A 13,306-nucleotide genomic window follows, 5' to 3' on the forward strand; every position below is an offset into this window, starting at 1 on the left:
GATTTATCTGGAGTGCAAGGCCAGTAGATCTGCAAAATCTCTGCCCTACGTTCCCTGGAAAACAAATATCGTTTCAAACATGATACTAATCTGTGCCATTCGCCTCCTGCTGCTCCTGAAAATACACAGAGAACAATCCTGCTTAAGTACTAATTTATAAAAAGTACCAAATCTCTATACAGTCCCTCTCCAGGGAAGCGTCTCTTTCATGGGCACCAAACGCCCCGGGAAGTTTCATGTCAATTTAGCCCATTACTAGCCTTCAGTAAATAAAAAACATTCCAATTTCAGGAAGAATGTTATTTGACAGACTACAAATTTACACTGATGTGACATTTCAGGTAGAGACGCACAATGTATATTGGTTATCATATCAGTATCAGATGTCACTCATTAAAAATGAACTCATCAGCACCAGTCCTATGTATCAGTCTTGGCTGATATTTAAACTTGAGTCAATATTAAAAGTTAGCAACACCTAGAGCTGGGTGGTATGACCAAAAATTTATATCACGGTATTTTTATTTCAGTTATATTGGTTTCACGGTATACAACAGTATTTTTTATTTTTTACAGTATGACTTGGCATTCACCATATTTTACAGGACACATTTTTGTTTTATGTTTTTGCACTGTTCCCACATTAATTATATTATTTATTAGCCATTGCGCCTATCCGCTAGCTTAATAACACACAGCTAACGTGTTTGTTGGCTAACTGCTTATAGATACACGACTAATGTTAAGGTGTGCGCCGGCCAAGTTAACATTTTTGATAAATGTTTAATAGTTGTGTTGTTGGAACGCAAACTTTACTGACCTCGCAAAATTTCTCATAAAAGTCGGGATGTCGGTCTTTAAGATGCTTCGCTAGGTTTGACGTGCTGCTTCGTCACCACAACTTTGTAGCACTGTTTGCATAGAGGCTTATCAACACCCTTAACCTTTCCATGCAAAATACTTCCAAGCGGCACTTTTGCGTAATTTATTTTTAAACTAAGGCAGCTTGCGAAGTGCTTTCAACTGCAGCATATACCATGTTCGGCCAACTCGGTATGCGTGTGTTAACCAGCACTAATGCGTTCAGCGGCTATTGAGAAGAAGGGAGGGGCTGCGCGAGTGTGTGTGTGTGTGTGTGTGTGTGCTGTAGTGGTGCTGTGTGGAGTTTGGAAAATGAGGTGAAAAAATCACACTGTTGGTATCAATAATGGTGAACGAGTATCTAATCAGATACTAATTTTTAATATCGATTAGTTTCTGACAATCGATTTTTGACAACCCCAGTGTTTCATTATTTTCAACTCTAGCATCAGCTATATCTTCCATTTCTGATCTTTCGTGGTACATTTTTAGCGGTGCAGCAGTGAAAAAGGTTCCCCCTTAAACAGTTTCCAGCTGCGGCACTTTCCAAACGCCGTGAGGGTCATTTGAACGGTATTGTGGTATCAGAAAAATTTATATTATGGCAATAAAAAAATGGTTTTCGGTATGAACCGGTATACCGTGCGGCACTAGCAGCCCCCGAGCTAAAGACAACTAGTAAAATAATAAAGACGGGTTATAAGGGACGATCAGCTATTTTCCCATAGCGGAGGACAAGGGATTCATTGTCTCATTCACCACTTGTTTCAAAGTACAGACCAGCAACATGTTTATAATTCTGGCTCGCAGACCTCTCAAGGTCCACAGAGAATTAAAAAAAAGTGACGTCATGCTGCTAATCAGCACCAGCATGTTTCAGTGCAACCCCTCCCCTCCCCGGCTTGGCAGGTTCCACACCCGCATCACTGCCTGCACAAGTAGCTCAGAAGTTACCGATAACCAGCTAATATTAGACGATGAAAAAAATTATGTATCAGTATCAATTTCCAAATCAGGCCACCGCTACTTTCAGATATTCAAAGAGCATACATTTTCGTTGCACTGCTATTTGAAATCACAGACATGCATGCGCACAAGTTTGCACTCATATCTTTGTGGGGACCGGCCATCTATTTCTATGGGAAAAATCCTGTTCACAGCAAAGACAACCTTAATTCCTACCCCCACCCTGACCTTAACCATAAATAACCAAACAAAAAAAATTTTTTGCAATGCAGTCTCAGATTTTTATAAAATGGAGTTTCCCCTTGCGGGGACTGAAAGAAATAGTCCCCACAACATGTAAAAACAATTTAAAATATTCATCACACACACACACACACACACACACACTCACACACTCACACACACACACACACACACACACACACACGATTACAGTTTAACACAACACAACGGAATGGTAGCATGCTGTCTCGCTAACAACCCTGCAAGGTGTAACACACAAACTGCAGGATTTCAGAATCGTGAGGAAAAAACTCCAAGGCAAGTCCCACTGGAGGACATAGAGGGAAGCACACTGATGGCTGCCAAGTTTGGGCGAAGAGGGAAGCAAACTGCGTCCCTTGGAAAAGGTAGGGAGGCTGGAACATTCTGATATTCTGGGTCACAAGAGTGACAGTCCAGACAGACAAGAGAATCATCAATTCATCAGCAACAAAAAGTTTGCACGCAGAGATAATCAGGAGGCCTTAAGAGATTATATAACTCAATACAACAATCTCTGCATTATGGGCACAGCACACAACTTAGCTTGTGGGTATGCATGGCACGTACAGTTTACACATGCAGTCAGATTTCCTAAGCAGCTCGTTGAGCCGCTCCAGATGAGGACGAGGACGACTCCGCTCCCCCTCCCCCAGGGATTCCAGGCTCCGGCTGCGCTGCCAACCCTCAACAGCTCCAGGTGATAAGACAGATCCTGCGGCCGATACGAGGATTGGAGCAGCTCCACGCGGAGAGCCAGCCGCACGCGGCCATGTATTATTCACGCAAGACTCCCGGCACGATAAGAACAGAGCGCGAAAAATGCCTTTAAGAACATAGAAACACCAGTGCGGCAGATTATCTAAAATACCTACTCTGCACGATGCCTTGACAGGAGGCACAAAGAGCTGGAAGGAAAGCCCAAAAAACCCCCATGTGGTCAACATCCAGCCCCCTCCCTCCTAAGTCTCAAGGGTGGGGGGCAGACAAAGTAAACATGGAGCAAATGTTAGAACCTGCAGTAGCATGACCGAGCAATACAGGAGCCATGCATCCTTTACTGACGCTCAGAAAAAACAGCAGCATGTTCTGCTCGGGGAGGACGGCCACGTCAGATGTTATGTTCTGCAAGGCCCTACAAGCAACAGCCCCAGAAACTCACAGGCGAGGCTCCCTCAAGACAGAAAGAGCAAACACAGGATGCGCTCCCGAGATGAGCCCTTCGATAAAGACAAACACACAATTTGACAGATCCACAGTAATGCACAAGTCTTTTTTTGTGTTCAGAGAAGCTCAAATAGGTCTGGATGCTTGAAGGGCATCTACAGGTAGGACATGTTGATGCATACAGTTGCATATTATTTCCCACTGAAGGCACAAAAATTAAAGTTTTAGATAGGGCTGCGCGATCTCATTTCAGCAATGCCATCGCAATATACACACGTGCAATAATCACATTGCATTTGTCGGCACTGCTCTGTGTCTGTTGACAACTCGCAGCAACACCATCAACTTATCTACCAATAGTGTGTGTCATAAGTACATCATAGTATAGATAATTTCAGGTAATATGATCTCCTTTCTTCTATAAAATACTGCAATACTACTCTTGGAAATTTCACATATTGCAATGTGATATCACCCCTAGTTTTAGACTTAAGACTAGTGCAATCTACACGCAGCCCGCAATAGATTGAATATGTTTAACAGCACCTCACAGTATGCACAGAAATTTCTGTGAAGCATTACTGTGACTGTGCAGACTACACAGCATGATTAACCAACAAAACCTTTGCTGGGAGGGGGGGACGATAATTTACAAACACTTAAACAGGCCAATCACAATACCTGAAATGTGATGAACATGCGTTAAAAACTGAAGAACCAATACATTAACTATGCTGTATATTTAAACATGAACAGTCTGAAAGATCCAGCCATCCATACATGCACATACTTTTCCTGGATAGAGTAACGTGGACCTAAAGTCAGTTGTGTAAGTGCAAGTTTATGCAGCATTTCCTGGGGAAATCATTTTGACGTCACTTTAAACGTATCAAGATCAGGATGAGGAAGGCTGCAGAGGATGATAATCGGGGGCTGTGACAGTCATTCAGGAAAAAGCCCCAGTGTGGGCGTGGCCAGGAAAGGTGGTTGGCTGTGATTAGCCAGAAACCCCATCACATGTCTGAGCAGGTGGTGCTGGGGGGGTGAGTGTGGTGAGAAGGGTGTCTGAGCACCACAACAGCGAAGATAAGAGACTCAAATGTATAATTATCACCCCCTTGTTTTTTTAAATGAATTCCACTCATTCTCTCCCTGGGTGTAATTTTGGAGGAAGTGGATGTAGGAAACGGCTGGTAAACAAAAGCCCAAAGTCTTTCCATGATCAGATCTGCAGATGAAGGGCTATCGAAGTATAAAAACAGGAGCCCAAAATAGTACTGGGCAACAAAAAGAGCATCGAAACAATTAACCTTTCACACTAAATTTGGGGATGCTTGGGTCTGAATGACAGGCCAAATTTCTTCTCTGATGCACCGTCCGCCCCCCCCCCCCATCCCCGTCCCCTCCAGCACAAGAGGAAAAAACACCAGTCACAGCAAAGCTTGCGGAATCATGATGTAGGCGCGACCATCCAGATTCCAGAGCATGCGACAGTGTCTGTGGTGGCTCATCGGGGAGCACAGCATCATCACCGGCTCACAGTCGGCAAGGTCGATGTTCCTAATCAGAGCTGACCGGCACAATAAATGGAAGGAAAGGAGAGAAATACAACTGGTTCTTAATGAGCCTTCAAGACAACGGCATTTCAATTCTACATTAAGCGCCCGAGGGCAATAAATTTTTGTTCATTTGCATGCAGCAAGCTCCGCTGAATGCCAGAGCGACGAGGCGCCAGCCCACCCCACCCCACCCACGCTCTACACCCGCCGATCGGAGGCCGCCGACACCAGACCACACAGAAGCGTCTCGCAGATGCTTATGGAGCCATGCTGAACACATACGGCCATTTGAGGACTTCGAGACCCATTCAGGCAAATACATACATAAAATCATCAACACACCCGTAGTTAAATGCAGAGGATGTGAGGCGTCGCCTTCAAATCAGCAGAGCGGTTTATTAAAGAGTGATCAAGTCTTATGCCTCAATATGAAGCAGAAACGTTAAGGGGATAAAGTATCACATTGGAGGGTATTAGACTAATGGAGGCAGGGACCCAGCATGTCAGAATAGGCTATTCTGGCCACGATCAGGCAGCGAGTACAAAGAACGACTTTCCATCACCAAGCTTCTTTTTCTGACAGCTTACAACCAGCTAGAACAAGCAGAGCTCAGCGCTCAGCCAGTTCACACTTATCAGGCTCGTGGCACATTCTGGTGCAGGCGCCTGCTGCATGATAGAGATGTCGTCACATTTGGAGCATCAGTTTGACTTCACGACCAAGCCCCGCTGCCACAGGAAACCACATCCTACGGGGCGCACCCTTAGGCCAAGAGATAAAAAGTCTCCTGTCTGGTAGAAGCAGGCTGAAAGAACATGCTGCCCCCGTAAAGTCACATGTTCTCTGGTGACTACACAGGCTGCCGGGTCGGCCTGGAGACACAATGGCACAAGTCTGACAGGGGCATAAACCACTGGGGTATGCCCCTCCACATACATCCCTATGACGGGTCCATGTTTTTGAGGTTTAGTGACAGGATCAGCAGTGAATGATTGATATCCTTGGTCCTGTGCTTCTCAAACCTTCCCACCTAGCAGACCAGAGCATTCTGGGTCCAGAGGACCAATCAGCAGAAAACAGCAGCATCATGGGATACAGATGATCACTCAGAGATGTAATCCCTCATAAATGCCATGTTTTACCAGTGTAAGAGGGCCCGAATGATTACAGGAATACGAGCTGCATACGGAATTACCGAAACTGCACAGCCGAAAGTGCGGCGCAGGGAAAGCAGATTTCCTGCGGCCGTGGCCAATCACACTGAAGACCAGTCATGAGAAGAGTAAGGAAGTATTACTCTGCCTCTAGTTACACTTCACTTTCAACTATATCCTGACATCAGGTCTTTGCTGCAGAGCTTCCCCTCCCCCCTTTTTTTTTTTAACTACTGAATTATACGAAAGAATCCTCTTGAATTATTTCATGCACTGGTACCAAAAGAAAACCCAAAGTGTTAAAGAAATCTGACACTAACTAGCTTGGACTATGCATTCCGCTTTATGTTTTTTTAAAAGTTCACTAAAATGAGTTATTACCACTACCCCTACAAAAAATAACCATTTGTATAATACCCATTAACAGGACAGGGCAGGAAGGAATGGCCAAAGCTAATTTTGACAACTTGTATATGAGGACAGGAAAACTGATTATTTTGATACCACTCAGCAGTTTTTCAGAGGCTGATGTCATAGGCAGAGCATGGCTTAATCTAGTTTGCTTTCAAGGGTCTGCATATGAGGTTTCCAGGCTAAAACCACCGGCATTTTGTTCAGCGGAGCCCAAAAGAATGATGCAATGGACTTTTTTTCTCTTTTGGTCCAATGATTTAAGGTTCCCAGATCAGGGGAACAAACAAACTGGGGCCTTCCAGTCTCTCTACCAGTGTTGGCCTGAACAGAACTCACAGGGACACACCATCAAGTAAATAAAATAAACCCACAATGGTTCAAATTAGGACAGAATAAACATCACACAAGGAACAATTAATGTTCCAAGTATAGAAAGATGAATGAAAGAGAATAACCTAACTGGACTACGAGCAGAGAGCAGCTTTTTGGAAATTTACAGAACCTCGGGGCTGCCGATTCAAGAAATTGAGTATTTTAAATCTGGAGTATTTTCGGCACTTTCAGTACATTTGCAGGGCAGCTCAGTAAGTCACTCACAGGCCACTCTTTCCCGTATCTGGCCTCCAAAACATTTCCTAGCAAAAAGTCCTCCACCAGTTCCGAAAGTCACAGCATTTGGGGATTCGAAAGTGAAACCCCACACAGCTGGGCCCCATTATGAAAGAAAACCAAGCTCCTTCCTGAAATTCATGAAGCGAGACAGTCCCCACAGAAATGAGGCAGATGTGCCTGAACTCCTCACACTGCCCATTAGCTCTCCTAATGAGCCTTCCTCTGGCTTGCTTCAAACCCAGAGTTAAAAATCACGACATGCTTCATTTCAGCTGTAATACGATAATTGTACATTGGCGACAGACGGCTGATCACCACCTCTGGCCCTTCATTTTCCACTCTGCACTTGCGTGTCAGTCAGGACACTCCTATGACATCACTGAGAACCCTCAAATCAGCGGTCTGTCCCGAAGGCACTCACTCCGGTCCAGTCCAAATCCAGCTAGTCTTTCGAGACTCTAAGTCGCAATTCTACAGCAATGTTAATCAGCAAGCTCGTCATCTCCCCGAAGAGTGGGGAAACATGTGGAGCCACCATGCGGCGTGCAATCGACCTCCAGTGCTGTCAGGAGACATGGAGCAGGTCTTTAATGCACACAATGACTGCAATGAACTGGTAAGATCACGTGAGATTTTCCAGGAAGGCAGCGTTCCTCCAATACATCTCAGGTCCCTTTCAAGGGCTTGCTTTAACATGCAGTTAAATCTCCTTGTCTGTGGAAATGGGCAGGGAATGTGAGGCGTAGGAAAGATGAAAAATTCTTTTTTCAAGATTAGCTATCATGAAAGTCTCTCCTGACACAGGAGTCAGTACCATTCTCCCCTGATAAACCTTAAATAAAACCAGTGCCATCATTAAGTACTATTCCCCAAACATACTCTTTTTAGGGTACGGTGAAAGTATCCATGTAAAGAACAGGCTAGATCTTACAATACAGACCGCAGTCAAGACCTGAATCATATCATTTGTCAGCCTACTGCAGGTCGCCCAGCAACTGAATATATATGCTGCTCTTTTGCTGGGAAACGAGGTTTCATCGCAGTATCAACGCAATGTCACATGACCTGTGGCAGGTAAAGAAAAGCGACAGGCCCAGCGGGGGAGTCACACGCTGAGCCTTGGGGGCACGGCAGACACTCAAGCCTGCGTGGAATGACTAAACATTCCAGGGGCTGGCGGAGGCGTGCCGGCGCAGACCCCCGGGGCGACTCAACGAAACGCCGCCATATCAGGCAGCCTAGCTGCAACGGAAAAGCGTTCTCTCCCACTTCCCCAGGAAAAGAGGAAAATACCGACGTAATTACAGATAAGCGTGCAAGCGATCACTGTTATCCCTAGGGGAAACGGAGAAAGCGAAACGAAACCCTCTCAAGCCCTGAGTTTTCAAACACCATTTTTCTTCTCTTTAGCTTCTTCATGGCTGGCTCCCGGGTGAAGCCACACTGCCGCGATGCCTCCACAGGCAGGACTCGACCCGTGTGCCCGTCACACGCCGGCCCAGTGTGCTGCCGCTTTATCCTGGCAGTATATATTCAGGGGCGCTATGGGACATGGAGCAGCCGGAGTGGGAGAGGGAGGGCAACTCCTCCACTGTTATGTATACAGACCACAAAAGAACAAGGGGGGGGGGGGACTGAAAGATGTCCAGAAACTCCCTTCAAACTGCACCCCAGGGGGCAGCATATAACAAGACTCCTTAAGGAGAGAAGGTAAACTGTAACACAAGACTGTCCCCCTTTTGAAAAGCATATCAGAGCAATGTCACCACTCCGAACACAAGCGCAGGCATTTTTCAGCTTTATGACTCTGCCACAATAGATCAATTTTAAGGTTTCAGCAAAAGCTTCAGCATGCATGTTATGGTAATGACTGGACCGTAAAAAGACAAACATGCTTCGGTCCTGGACAGTGCCAGGCAACAGGTGGAGCCCAGCTTCGATCTGGACATAAAGAGGTCTGGCTCAGGGGCCATAAAGGGCCTTGCTGTTAGCGTAAATTGGCATGACTTTCCCCAACAGAAATGTCCCGACATGAAAATGGGATCAGTATGCATGCTGCTCTGGATGACAGCGGCAATGGAGCAACTGTGTTTCTGCAGCCGATTACTGCTCATAGTCAGACCTCACCACAGAGAGTCGCGTCCAGGCCGCTCACCACAGACAGCTGCTCAAAGACCACTCACCATGGATGGCCACGCGCGCACGGTTCATACGGCCATGCCTGCAAGCCCCAAAGAAATAAGACACAGACATTTTGGTCTCCTCTTGCCCAATCTTTTCCTTCAGTGAACACTGAACAGACACAGCGGTGACTTTGCGCACACACACATTTTGTCTTTCCTGAACACGAGCACAGCTACATATTGTGTTTTGGTTAAGGCTAACAAACTCAATGAATTGACATAACAGAGTACAGATGGTGTAATACTGTAGAGGAGGAAAAATAAAATGACCATGCTAAGGATCTTATACTTGGATATCGTGAGGGCAAGTAAGTGACCTTAGGCCTCTCTCACATCTGACTAGTCTACCCTGCTGCATGAGCTGACAGTGCTAGACTTCTAAATATAAACATCATTCATTTGCATTATCAAGTTCCAGTTTGTTCCATCCTAATGCAGAGACAAAAAATAACCTACAGCATTTCAGCAGTGGCGAGTTCAGAAATCACACAGTAAATAACTTCATCCACCACCACAGCAGGTTCTTACTACAGCATGGCAGTAAAATCCATCAGTCTGCTAAGGATTTATTTGGAAAAAACACTCCCTCATTTCAATAAAAGGAGAATTAACAGTTTTAAGACTGCATATTCAAAGTGACAAGCCAGCATGCAGAAATTAAGAGTCTTGCAGACATAAAGCAGATGGATGGAGAAAGAAAAATTAATCACAAATGATCCATATTAGACAAGCAGACCTGATAGATGGTAATCCAGGGACAAGCACTGAAAAGCCAGGAGAAAAAATGTTGTTGATTAATCAAAAGCTGACGACATGGCAAATACTTCTACCTGTCTACCATTAACTGCAAACATGCAGGAGATATTTACAGAAAAAGGACATGCAGGCAGTCTGGCATGCTCAGAATTATTGCTGAAACAATCAATATGAAAATGGGCAGCAACCACACATTCCCACAAACCTTTGCATTTTCACAAAAGAGTAAAAGGGCAGGTCAGATACTGTGCAGTCTCCAAATAAATGACCATGAGGGTCTTCACTACTACACACATACTCCCAGCTCTGCCTGCCCTGCCCTGCCTCAGAGGATATCCAGGAAGACGCTTATGCAATCCCTCAGCTGGGATGCAGGCAGGCGAGTGTGCTTGCACCAGAAAGCGAAACCCTGCACACGCTGACACAGTGCCCTGCTCTGAAGTTCAGGAGTAGTTCAGCAAAGACAACCAACACACAGGCTGCCAGGCAGCCAAGCAGAAAGAGCAGCCGGGAGACAGAACCGACGAGACCAAACCTGCACATGCCCCAGCACACGAAATAGGACTCTCACACTGCCAGCTACTATATATGGCCAGGAACACGCATGCACACGCGCAGTTATTAGAAGAGCGCAGGTCTGTAAACACCAAGCAGACTGTGGACTTCTGTTAAGGGTGAATGGGGTGTGATTCAAATTACGGAAACATGTAGGAAAATGACACACACACCACATTCCATGAGAGTGGTATGGCCGTGGAGGAAGCAGACTGGGCAGACAGGTTGGCAACACATGACCCTGCTCCACTCAATTTTTACCAGGTTTTTGATCACTGCCTCAGGGCTTCCAGCTACATTAACCAGCAAAATTAACCTAAGCCTTCAGCTTTCCCCCATCATTTACACTTACAGGCCTGTCAGAGGGGAGGGAAAAAGAGTTCTCCATCTTTATATTCCCGAGGACACACCCATGGAGATTCCTAATAACGCACAACCTTGGAGCAACCTACACGTCAGTGTCACAGGTGCCATTTGCCTCCACCGCTCGCAAGGCTATTCAGACAAGTGTACAATTTTCTGCCTGGTCATTAGACAGGATCCCACAGGATTACTTTAGTCTGAGTGCACTTGACCTCGCCCAGCTTAAAACGTCTTCTGCATAATGTGACATGTTCTCAGGGCCTCAGAACTAGCAGTCCACATTATGCAACATTAGAAGTATATGAACAACACTACTAAACAAGTTGCAAGAAACCCACAGCACTCAAAACAAATGTAGAATCTTCATTCCCAAATACTGCAGATCAGTAGCATTTTTAAGCTGCCATTCCACACGGCAGCTGACAAAACATTGTTCCTTTTCCCCAAAGTACCACTAAACAGCATTCCTCAGAATCCAGGATGACAACTAACCGTGAGGAGTTCCTTCCTGGTGCTCCTTATGGGACACAAGATCATCCCCACCTCTACATGATGAGGTCCCCAGTGCTCTCACAACAAATGAACGCCCAGAACATGGGGGTAGGGCATCTGAACTTTATACAGAGCCAGTCATTAACCCTTCTACGGCACGCTAACGTCCCCCAACTCCAAGTGTCCAAGAAGCAACAAGTTACTCATGAGGCACCATTCAACAGACTCCAAAAAAAAAGAAGAGAAACTAAGGAAGCTTTATCCCTCTCCAAAAACTGCCAGTGTCATAACTAGTGATGGGGGGAATTGTGATATGATGCTCTTGGCCAACCACAAGAAACTCCCAATGAAAACTGCAAAAGGAGGAAACTACCCAGGAATCAGGCAGCATGTTATTACAGCATGTTGTTCCGTTAAAATGTTCTGAGAATACTGGACCACGTCTTTCACATGTATGGCAATAATGATAAAGCCGTTTTACATCAGCATGCCACAGCAATTCGTAGTAATAAATAACGCTGAATAACCCAAGCGAGCGCCCCCCCAGAACCTAGCCCGTAGACCTGACGGAATTTACCAAAAAAAAAGTTACGATGAGTTTGACGTTAAGACTCGCCCTGCTGTGTTGCAGGAACGGACAAGAATTAGTGCACAACTGACTGACAGGCGAAACTTCAAAAGGTGGGACAAAGCCTGCAGCACACATCCCACACACGAGCCCCGACCGTGCCACCCCGTCATGTTTCCCCAACTCCATCAGGACAAAAACAGTTCAGGAACACGGCGGCTCCACGACACGCAGGAAGCCATCATTTCCTCGTACGACCCGTTCGGTTCTTAACGGCTCTGGGTAGGTCCGCGGTGTTAAAGGGCCGCCTGAACCCCGCCAGTGATACGGCGCTCCGGCCCAAATCGTGCCGGGACTTTCTCGCTTCTTAGAAGAAAACTACTCTTTCCGTTTGACAGCAGCGGACAAGGCGGGGCGCGTTATCAGACCCATCAAAAGCAAACGGCCGCCTAGACTGAACGAGGTGCGCCTTAATAAAAGATAAAAAGGCGAATAACACTCTGGTCAGGGCACCCTGCGAATGAAGCCCAAATGACCAAAATATGGCTTATAACAAGATTCCTCTACCGTGATAAGAGTGAGCGGAAACTGAACATGCCAGTGCGCCTTTTGAACTACAAAACCTTAGAAGTTTTCCATTTCCGTCGTAACTTCCACAGTGCCACCCACCGCCATTTCTCAACACCCCCCCCGGATGGAGGCTGAACAGTTAAACCCTTCCGCGGCCGGCAAGTTTCGCCCTGCGCACGGAAGCGACTTGCGAAACGCTCTTCTTGACAGTAATGTTTGAAGAGTTTGCCTGCCTCACTCGGGCTCCGCCATGTTCTCGGCATCCGAGGCGCTCTTCCTGTCGCTCATCTGGCGCTTTAAACCGGTCCGCTCATCCGTACCGCTGTCACACATGAGCTTCAGTGCCCGTCGCTTGCCAACGGCCCCATTTCATACAAACTAGCCCCTACCCGTGCAAAGCCTCCAGAAGCTGAATTTTTTTTGTTTAACCCAAGCTGAGTGGGGGGATTACTCACCGTCGTTCCTCTCCGTCCGTCGATCCCGTCCGTATGCACCCCCGTCCCCACCGGCTCGCCCTCGCCTCTTTGGGTGAGGTTTTGAGTTTTTGCATGACGTCGCGGCCTCTCTTTCGACTGCCAATCAGAAGCCGACTTTTCGCCCTCTCCATCCGCAATTGGATGAGAGACGTGGGGGAGGGGGGAAGGGCAAGCTGTCAGCTGCGCTCGGACGTACTTTGTCTGAAGCAGAAGCGAGCTTCTTGTTATCTTCAGCAAGTTGTAACAGCACAGCAGACATGCAGCGTGTCTTCAGGTTCTGTAACGCATTGGCATGAAGTCGGTTTATTTTTAAAGTAGTCTCTGCCCATATTTTGAAATTCATATGCA

The 13,306-nt window shown here is 46.4% G+C and overlaps 1 protein-coding gene across 1 annotated transcript in view; it reads right to left on the bottom strand.

Annotated features, from left to right (window-relative positions):
* The window catches only part of LOC125705011 (ras-related protein Rap-1b), a 37,480-nt gene extending 24,415 nt beyond the window's left edge, over positions 1-13,065 (bottom strand). The window contains exon 1 of the mRNA XM_048971302.1: positions 12,938-13,065. The gene's annotated coding sequence lies outside the window, so the exon portion shown is untranslated. The remainder of the gene's footprint in view (positions 1-12,937) is intronic.
* Positions 13,066-13,306: the final 241 nt, after the last annotated feature.

The sequence above is a fragment of the Brienomyrus brachyistius genome, chromosome 1 (genome assembly GCF_023856365.1).
Source record: "Brienomyrus brachyistius isolate T26 chromosome 1, BBRACH_0.4, whole genome shotgun sequence".
NCBI classification, from domain to species: domain Eukaryota; kingdom Metazoa; phylum Chordata; class Actinopteri; order Osteoglossiformes; family Mormyridae; genus Brienomyrus; species Brienomyrus brachyistius.